Here is a 10,076-nt window from a genome sequence, read left to right as displayed (position 1 = left end):
TCTGCATGGAAATTCAGAATTCAAATGATACTAAAAGATAACAAAGTTGAATCATTTGTAAAGACTGAATCCAAAGAACCTGAGACTAAACCTGATCAAGCAATTTGGAGAGAAGGAAATGATAAGGCTATCAAAATAATAGTTGATGGGGTAAGGAACAATATTATGCCCATTATAAAGAAACACGAATCAGCCTTCAACATGTTCAAAGCACTTGGAGACGCTTTTGAGATATCCAATGTCAGTAGAACCTTGGCTCTAAAAAGAGGGATAAATCATATAACCATTGTATGCGGGAAAATTTTATACGTCTACAACCATGATAAAAGGAGAATCAGTCAATGCCTACTTCATGCGGATATCTACCTTAAGGGATGAACTAGCAACCCTTGGATATGAGATCCAAAGCAAAGAATTAACCCTCATTGCTTTAGATGGGTTGCCTAGTATCTGGGAAATGTTCATCCAAGGCATCAGTGCAAGGGATAACTTTCCAAAATTCGATAGACTAAAGGCTGACTATCTCCAAGAGGAATCAAGGCAAAATAAGAAAGGAATCAAACAAAAGAATATAGATGAAGATCTTCAAGTTCTAACTACGAACTCAGACAGAAAGGGCAAGAAGAAGCAATTCAGGAAGATAAAAAGTCGTCATAGCAAGAACTCTTTCAAAAAGGACCTCTCTCAAATTCAGTGTTACAGATGTGACAAATTTGGGCACTATGTTGCCAAATGTCCAGAAAGAGCTAAACAAGCCACATTTGCCAAATCAGGAAAATCAAAAAGGGAAGAGGAATCCGAGAAGTATGTACTCTATTCAGCACTCACACATCAAACATCAAACAAAGTGAACTCCTGGGTGATCAACAATGGCTCATCCAGACACATCACAGGATTCAAAGAAGTACTAGACTTCATGAGAGAGGAAAATGATGAAGAGGTAACCATCGGAGATGACTCCACACACCCTGTCAAAGGAGTTGGAAACTGCACCATCAAACTAAAGTCAGGTGTATCATTACAACTTAGAGGAGTGCTATATGTTCCAGGCATTAAGAGGAATCTTGTCTCAATATCAACACTGGAGGACAATGGATACAAAGTGACCTTCATGGACAACAAAGTGTTGGCTTGGCCAAATAACTCATCTATCAAGAAAGCTAATACAATTGGTCAAAGACAAGGCTACCTATATGAGCTATGCACAGAGCCCAACTTAGCCCTAATTCATGAAACTACATATGCCAATGAATTCTAGCATAGAAGACTAGGCCACCTAAATTTTAGAGCTTTATCATCAATGGGAGACCTTGTCATAGGTCTACCTAAGCTAAAGCAATATCATTCAGGGGCATGCACCTGATGTGCCCTAGGTAAAAATACTAAGGGTGCTTTTCTGAGTAGTACTAGGAAAACAAGTAAAATTTTAGAGTTAGTTCATTCTGATGTATGTGGACCTATGTCTGTAAATTCATTAGGGGAATTTTTGTATTATGTAATATTTATTGATGACTAATCTAGGAAAACCTGGATCTACTTTCTAAAATGTAAAGAATCAGAAGAGATCCTTAATAGGTTTAAAGAATTCAAATCATTAACAAAGAACTACTTAGGAAACAAAATTAAAACCCTAAGAACTGATAATGGGGGGGAATACACATCAGAATTATTTAAAGAGTTTCGTAAAAATTTAGGGATTAAGAGGGAATTAACAATACCTTACAACCCTCAACAAAATGGGATAGCAGAAAGGAAAAATAGGACAATCATTGAAGCTGCCAAAGCTATGATTCTTGATCAGAATCTAAATATCAATCTTTGGGTAGAAGCAACTAGAACTGCCGTATACATTCAAAACAGATGTCCTCACTCTCATCTTGAAGACAAGACCCCTGAGGAAGTCTTTACTAAATCAAAACCAGATATAAGACACCTTAAGATTTTTGGATGCCCAGTCTATATTCATGTACCTAAGGAGAAAAGATTAAAATTAGAGCCCTCTGGAAAAAGGGGAATCTTTGTAGGATACAGTGAAACCTCCAAAGCCTACATAATATATATACCTGGTCAAAAGAATATTGAACTAAGTAGGGATGTGATCTTTGAAGAAAACTTAGCCTTCAAAAGAGCCCAAAGCTCTCTAGATCCTGAAGTCCATATTCCCAACCCCAGCTTAGATAGAGATCCTACTCCTGAGCTTTAGAGGGAGAATCATGAGGAAACTATGAGTGAAACTCTAAGTCCACCTAGAGAAAACCTCAATAAAAGACCACTATGGGCCACCAAAACTGTAGAAGAAGCTCAGAAGTTTGCTGCTCCCTTAGGAATCTTCAGAGAAAGCAAAAGGCCTAATAAATTCACTAGCTATGTTGCCCTTATGAATGACCTCTCTAAAGCTGAACCAAACAATGTATCTGATGCAGTTCAACATCAAGTATAGAAGGATGTCATGTCTGAAGAGTATCAATCCATTATGAAAAATGATGTTTGGGAGATTGTTCCTAGGCCAACCAAGAAATCTATGGTTTCATCTAAATGGTTGTTCAAAATCAAACATGTTGCAGATGGCAGTATTGAAAACACAAGGCCAGATTTGTAGCCAGAGGCTTCTCACAAAGGGAGGGAATAGATTATGAAGAAACCTTTGCACCAGTTGCCAGGTATACACCAGTAAGAGCTGTATTAGCCATTGCAGCAACAAAGGGATGGAAGGTACACCAAATGGACGTTAAGACAACTTTTCTAAATGGTGAGATCTCATAAGAAGTCAACCTAGAGCAACCTGAAGGTTTTGAAATTCATGACACATAGTCTCATGTGTGTAGACTCAAGAAAGCTCTCTATGGGCTCAAACAGGCTCCCAGGGCTTGGTATGAAAGAATAGACACCTATCTCTCGGGACTAGTCTTCTCCAAAAATGATGCAGACCCTAATCTCTACTACAAAAGAAATAAAGGTGATATGCTAATATTGATTTTATATGTTGATGACTTATTAATCATAGAAAATGATCAACTTATAAAACAATGCAAGAATGATCTATCCAAAGAATTTGATATGAAGGACTTATGACTCCTTCATTACTTCCTAGGATTGGAAGTATGACAGAATTATGATGACATTATACTAAACCAAGGAAAGTACACCTTGAATATTTTGAAGAGATTCAGAATGCTAAATTGTAGACCCATGACCTCTCCTATGGAAACCAACTTACATAAACTTAAAGAAGCAGCAGCAAAGTCACAACCCACTAATTCTACTCAATACAGACAGATGATTGGGTCCCTGATGTACCTGGTAAATACAAGACCAGATATATGTTATGCAGTCAATACTCTAAGTCAATTTATGTGTGAACCAAAGGAGATACACCTGGTTGCAGTGAAGCACATTATGAGATACCTACAAGGTACTCTAAACCTTGGTCTCAAATACAAGAAGGTTGAGATAGACCTACATGGATTTACAGATTTGGATTGGGCTGGAAGTGTAACAGACAGGAAAAGCACTTCAGGGTGTTGCTTCAGTCTAGGTTCAGCTATGATATCTTGGATCAACAGGAAGCAGTCTTCTGTAGCTCAAAGTTCCACCAAGGCAGAATACATTGCAGCTTCTATGGTTGCTTGAGAGGCAGTATGGCTTAGGAAGTTGCTTGTGGGATTGTTTGGAGAGCCTATGAAACCCACTGTTATACACTATGACAATCAGAGTTGCATAAAACTTTCAGTAAACCTAGTGTTTCATGACAGATCCAAGCATGTTGAGATTCCATACCACTATGTGTGAGATATGGTAGATAGGAATACAATCCAACTGGAATATGTTTGTATAGGAGATCAAATTGCAGACATTCTGACCAAACCCCTTTCCAGAGTGAAGGTTGATCACTTCAGAAAAGGCTTAGGTATGACAGAAAGGTAAATTTCTTTGTAATCTATATTTGCATACCTATAAGATGTTTAATGTGTAAACCTCTTTGTCATGTTAGGACAATTTTGGATTCTATCCCCTGGGTTCACATCTAAGAGGTGACGATCTCTCAAGATAGTGAACACTTGTATGGGGACATTATAAGGTGACGATCTTATAATGTCCAAACCAATTATCATGTTCGATCTCTGGTATGTCATGGATGTGCCATGATTGTGTTGTGATAAAACATTTGTATAAAGTGCTAGTGCACTTATCACAACTAGGATAAGGTGAGAAATTAATCTTTCTCATATGATTATCCTTAAGTATTGCGTGTGTAGGCAATACTGATATCACATGCTTTGGTGATATCCTGTCAATCACAAGATTGATGTGACGAACTTCAGTATCACGTGTTTAGGTGATACTTCATACCAAATGATTAGGTGGTATGACTTCCCATGAATGACTAAAATGATTACTATCAATTAACTTGTGATGCTTGAATATATTGTCTACATTCATCTTACCGAGCTAAGAGGGAGTGTCAATGCATGATAGCTTCGGTAAGATAAATGATTGAATGAGAGATAAATGAAGTCTCTCATTCAATCATTTATCATATCGATAACTATGATAAAAACCATCAAGCAATTAATTCATCCTTGATAGCCATTCTACATTTGCATATAAACAACCTATTGATAATCATACTATGTATTTTTCTCATGTTCATCGATCTAATAAATCTTGTATTTAGATGTATATCGATTAACATAAATAATGATGACACCGATTAATATATATTGGATTGCATATATTATATCGGGTTGCATATAATATATATCGGGATGCATATCGGGTGGCAATATAAAGGTCACCGATAGTTATCGATGTGTTAGTCTACACCGATAGTTATCGGTTGCCAAGGCTAACACACCGATAACTATCGGTTGTTAGCGTTGGACAATCACTGATAAACTATCGGCTGTTAGCGTTGGGAAAACACCGATAGACTTCGGTTATAATCCTACTCCACACCGATTGGCATTTACAGTAAAACATGCATTTGTTAGTATAAACAAAAAGGCACGATCAAGTAATGTCTTGATCGGTCATGACCGATCAAGGCATTGCTTGACCGTGCCCCATTTGTTATATACTTATAGTGAGTGGCATTCGTGAGATAGGATATAGAAAATATTAAATGCTCCTCTCATCTGCCACAAGCAAGAAGATAGTTAGATATATACAATAAGGAAATAATAATACAAAATTAGATAATAGAATATAACTTGCATATTGAATGTAAATTGAACATCATTTATAGTTGCACACCCTAACTTTGCGCTTCTCAAAATCCTTCGTGGAAATTTCAAATCACTCCCAATTTTTTACAATGGCTTAATTGGCATGTCCCCTGCTTATAACTAAGGTTTTAGAGCCACATCAGCATGTTTTTTGCCAAGGTGTCCAAAACAACCCACCCAAAAAGGGGCCCCAATACTTGTGCAACTAATGTGACATCACATGATTGGTTGCTTTTTACAACAAATGGTATATTTCATTCAATTATTGTTACTCATCGTAGCAATAACAACTTTAAACTCACAACTATTGGTGCAATGTTGTACAAAAATTGGACATTAAATTGGTAAGTATGAAGGTATTAAATCAACAACTTCTATCACAGGAATTGCAACACGCTCAACTACTGGCTCCTTTTGCTTCAGTTTTATTGTATTTGAACACGTCCCATAAAACTTTGAGTGTGTCTCTCTACCACTTTTTTTTTTAATTTTATACAATATTCACTAACAATAATAATAATTTTTTGAAATGAATTGAGAAAAACATAGAGATCAAAGGCTTGGAAATCCTTTGCTACCTCAACATTAAAAATTGGAAGAGGAGCGCTTGTTAAAATAACCCAATTCAATCTTAGGCTGCCACGTCAACATTCCAACCAATAGATTTGTAACGGCTCCTTTGTTCCAACGTCTATATTCAAGTATTTGAATATTTGAATCAATTTGTCCACTTCATATTCTGCATTCTATTTCCTACAGCTTCTGTTCTGAGCCTGTACAGGTACTTTTTTTGGCTTTCATTTCTGCTTTTATTTTTTAGGATTATTTTCTGAAGTATCTGTTATTTGAATTTTGAGCTATGTTAAGGGAATGCCTTTTTTGGTGATATTTTTAACTGATTGAATTGGGATCTTAAGCTATGTTTTCGTTGAGGGTTTAGGGTTTCATGGTTATGGAATTTACTTTATTTAAGACCATTTGGCATTTTCATTTATTCCCTTTGGCCGGTTTTGAAATGGTTATTTATGACTGAATTTTTTGGCCCTGCTAAGCGTGTATTGCCATTATCTTGGATTGCTTTTGTAAACATGGTTTAAATTTGAGAATTAGATTGGAGGGCATTTGTTAGAGAGGACCATTCACAGGTATGGCTTGGAATTCGGAATAGATTGGAGGGTGTCTGAGGTTTGTTTAGAGAATATCTGTTTTCTATGATTTACTTTGAATTTCCCTTTTGGGTTTTAGATAATATTAGAAGAAATGACTCTGATCTGGGTTCTTTTTTAAACCTTCACTTTTTGTTTGTTTTTTTCAGCCTTAAAGATTAGAATTAGGTTCTTAAAGAATATGATTTTGGTGAATGCCTCAAGCCCTAGATGGCCTGCATAAGATATTAAGACCAACTTACCTGATATGGGTTTTAGGAAATGAGGATTTGTCTTGCTCTTGGCGACTTTGTCTTCTATTTTGTTTTGATTGCAGTGAATTTCCTCTCTGGAACAAGACGCTACTTTATTTCCCATGTTAGTTTTCATTTCTTTCACCTGTTAATGTTAACATATCCTTTCTGACTTGAGCTTGTAAAAAAAATCACTTAAAGAGAAGAAAATTCTTTGATTTCAATGATAGCTCTCGTTTCCTTTTTGTGATAGTGTAAATATTGGGTTATTTGGAAAAGTTATTAATTATAGAGTAAAGGCCTGTTACATTTCAATATGTATTTGTTTTTCGGACTTGAGATTGACCACATAATTTGTTTGCCCTGAACGAATTTTTTGTCTCCTCTGTTGGTTGTGTTCTACTTTACGTTTATTAATTTTCTTTGGTGCAGTTCTCAATAGATTGAAGTTTTAATGTTTATTTAGAGATTTCCATCTTAAGGTTAAGGATATGGCCTCTTCTAGTACTGTTGGGTCATTTTATAAATGTAACTTTTTAGGGCTATTTGAGAAGGCGAGGTAGCATATTTAATTTATATTTATATGTTATGCTAGGGTTCATTATGATCCCTGACTTTGCCTATTCATCTTAGTTCTAACCATTGCCTAAATGTGCCTACAATGTTATTTTGTGGAACAATCATTTTTTTCTGTTGTGTTCTTTCTTCTTAGTATCTTACCATCCCAAGTATAGATTCTTTAGTTTTACTTCTGAGTTTTTGATTTTGTTTGAAGGCCAACCATTGAGAACTTCCTGCTGTAGAGTGTGGTTGATGATGTCTGAGTTGTCAATTTAAACCTTTTTGCAGCAGAGAACATCGAATGCACCCAATTTTGCAAGGACCCAGAAACTTTGCTTGCATAAGCATGAACTGCGTGCTTGTCGTAAGCAATATTTGTTTTCCATGATATACTTCGATTTTCCATTGTAAGCAAAAGGAACATTAATTACTTAGAGAATTTAATAGCATTCAATTCACATGCAAACTTCAATCCCTATTTTGATAAAATCTCTGCTTCTGATTTTATCTTTTGTCTTTGTCTTCGGATATGATTTGCTGAAATGATTGGTGCTGCATAAACTTTTGTTTTTTTCATATAGTTGAGATCTCTGTTGGTTGAATGTAATGAGAGGATAAATCCCAAGGTTTCATGTATGCTGGGGTTTGTTCTGTGTATTGCAGTTGGTGGAAAAAGTGACTGACAGAGCAATAGCTTTTTGAGCTGAAATTAATGCAGGGGACAGGGTAGATAGTGTTCTGAAGCGATCAAGTCACTGAGGAATTGTTGCTCTGTCTAATAAGCCCAAGAGCCTCTGGACAATATACTTCTAGACTTGAATACTTTTCATCTCAAGTACTATTTCACTGGATGACCAGATTGCACTATTGAAGCACAGGATCAACTTGTTTTATTAGGATTTGGCATTCGATGGAAAATGGTTCGATCTTGCCAGATCTCAGGGGAAACAAATTCAATTTTCTATAGAACAAAAGGCAGAAAGATCACTTGGGAACTTGGCTTGGGCATATATGCAGCAGGTAGGTACAAAAGTCAAGAACATATTACTGATTAAAGTATTGTAGATCTTTTATTATATCTCCTAGCTCCTTTGATTTACCTAAGTTAAAAATACTTTTATTGATAGCATTTATTTACTTAATATATAAAAAAAGTTACTAGTTACCTTTACAAAATAATATATTAGTGGTCTATATATTTTCATATTTAAACATGATAGAATTTTTAAGAATCTATTCTATTTATTTTGGGGCTTAGTGGTTGATTTATGAAAGATAAGCATCTTCATCAACTAAACCATCACTAGTTGACTTGCTATAGAAGGCTTATGACATAATTTAATGCTTCTTCACACAAACAAGGTTTCCTCTGCATTTCCTGCAACACTGCAAATAATTGAAAAGGCTTCTCCTTCATAATGATTTCTATCTCAGACTGTTCTTTGCTCTCCACATCCCTTACCAAATCACTTGGAAGCTTCAAATTCCTCAAAACTACTAGGCCTTGGAGGAAGAGATATGTGCACTCCTCATGATCTCTTCCACTATCTCTGCCACAGTTTGCATTGATTTAGTCATTGCTTTTTGTACATCCCACAAAGTCTCAAAAAGATATTTTTTCACTACCAATGAAAGCAAAACGACCACAGATGATTAGCAGGATTTTCAAATAAAGCAAAACAGCTCTAAAACCAGACTGTACTATATGAATGAAGTGTTTGATTATTTTAAGAGGGTAAGTTTTTGTGCTTTATTAAGGAATTCGTATATCAAACCTTACTAGTAATTTCACATCTCATGGGGAGAAAATGTCATATCTTTGAAGATGCATTTTAGGGTTTTCAAGAATATCTTGGATACCACAAGTCTCAACATTGGCTTTAGTAGACATTTTTTGTAGTGCCAGAAGAATGTATATGCTGGGCCATTGAGTCTAAGCATTTTCCTAAGGATCAATCATATATCAACCATATACCTACATATCTCAAGTTCAACCCGCTGTCAACCACATCCCAGTCTTTGTAAGGCTATTTTTAATCTATGTACAATGTATATACGTCTGATAGGTAGTCTGAAAATGTTTGGGGTTTAAACAATATTAGTAGAAATCACTCTGATCTGGATTCTTTTTTATACCTGCACTTTTTATATGGTTAGGATTTCAGTTGGTTAAAATGACTCTGATCTGGATTTTATATTAGTAGATATGGAGGGGATGGATTCCAATGTTTTATGTATGGTGGGATTCGTTCTGTGTATTGCAATATGCAGTTGGTGGACAAAAAGAGTGACAGAGCAATTTGCACTTGGTGTTCTGTTTTTTGGCAGCAATCAATGCAGGAGACAGTGTTCTATTTCTGAAAGACAAAGCAATTGTCATGAAATGCTTTTCACCATTCACGTTTCTACATGACCATAAAATTCACCTTTTTACTGCTATTTTAATCTTCACACCTCTTAAATCTTGTATATATAGCTAATTAATCATTATTAGTAAATAAAAATGGGTTAAACCAACAATTTAAGTTCAACGTTTTGAGTGTATATATATAGTCCTGAGTTTGAATCTGCAGAGCACCCGTGTCACACACCCGCAGACAAAGGATTTCTTTTCAATAATATTAATCCATATTCTTTGTCAACGAGGAAGGTCAGGCAACAAATCTTTCACATTTTCTTTCCTTTGTGTTTACATTTTTTTCCAATTTGTTGTCTCATTGTGAATTTCCTTGAATGAGGATTTTAGTCATTTATAGTTTGGTAATTTTTTTCTTTTAATACAGAGCATTCTTTCTAGTTTAGTAATCGGTACCTGCTTGAAGCATTTAATTATAGACTTAGAGTTTATTAATGATCTCTACTTCACATACTAATTATTCTGTGTTTTATTA

The 10,076-nt window shown here is 35.4% G+C and overlaps 1 long non-coding RNA gene across 1 annotated transcript; it reads left to right on the top strand.

Annotated features, from left to right (window-relative positions):
• Positions 1 to 5,884: 5,884 nt before the first annotated feature.
• Positions 5,885 to 9,636, top strand: LOC131068111 (uncharacterized). Its single transcript, XR_009359331.1, has 3 exons — positions 5,885 to 6,006; positions 7,904 to 8,205; positions 9,390 to 9,636. It is a non-coding gene; the product is annotated as an uncharacterized LOC131068111 (long non-coding RNA).
• The last annotated feature ends 440 nt before the right edge of the window (positions 9,637 to 10,076 follow it).

This window comes from Cryptomeria japonica, chromosome 11, assembly GCF_030272615.1.
Source record: "Cryptomeria japonica chromosome 11, Sugi_1.0, whole genome shotgun sequence".
NCBI classification, from domain to species: Eukaryota; Viridiplantae; Streptophyta; class Pinopsida; order Cupressales; family Cupressaceae; genus Cryptomeria; species Cryptomeria japonica.
The sequence above is the reverse complement of the archived record's forward strand: the minus strand, read 5'-3'. Positions and strand labels throughout refer to the sequence as shown.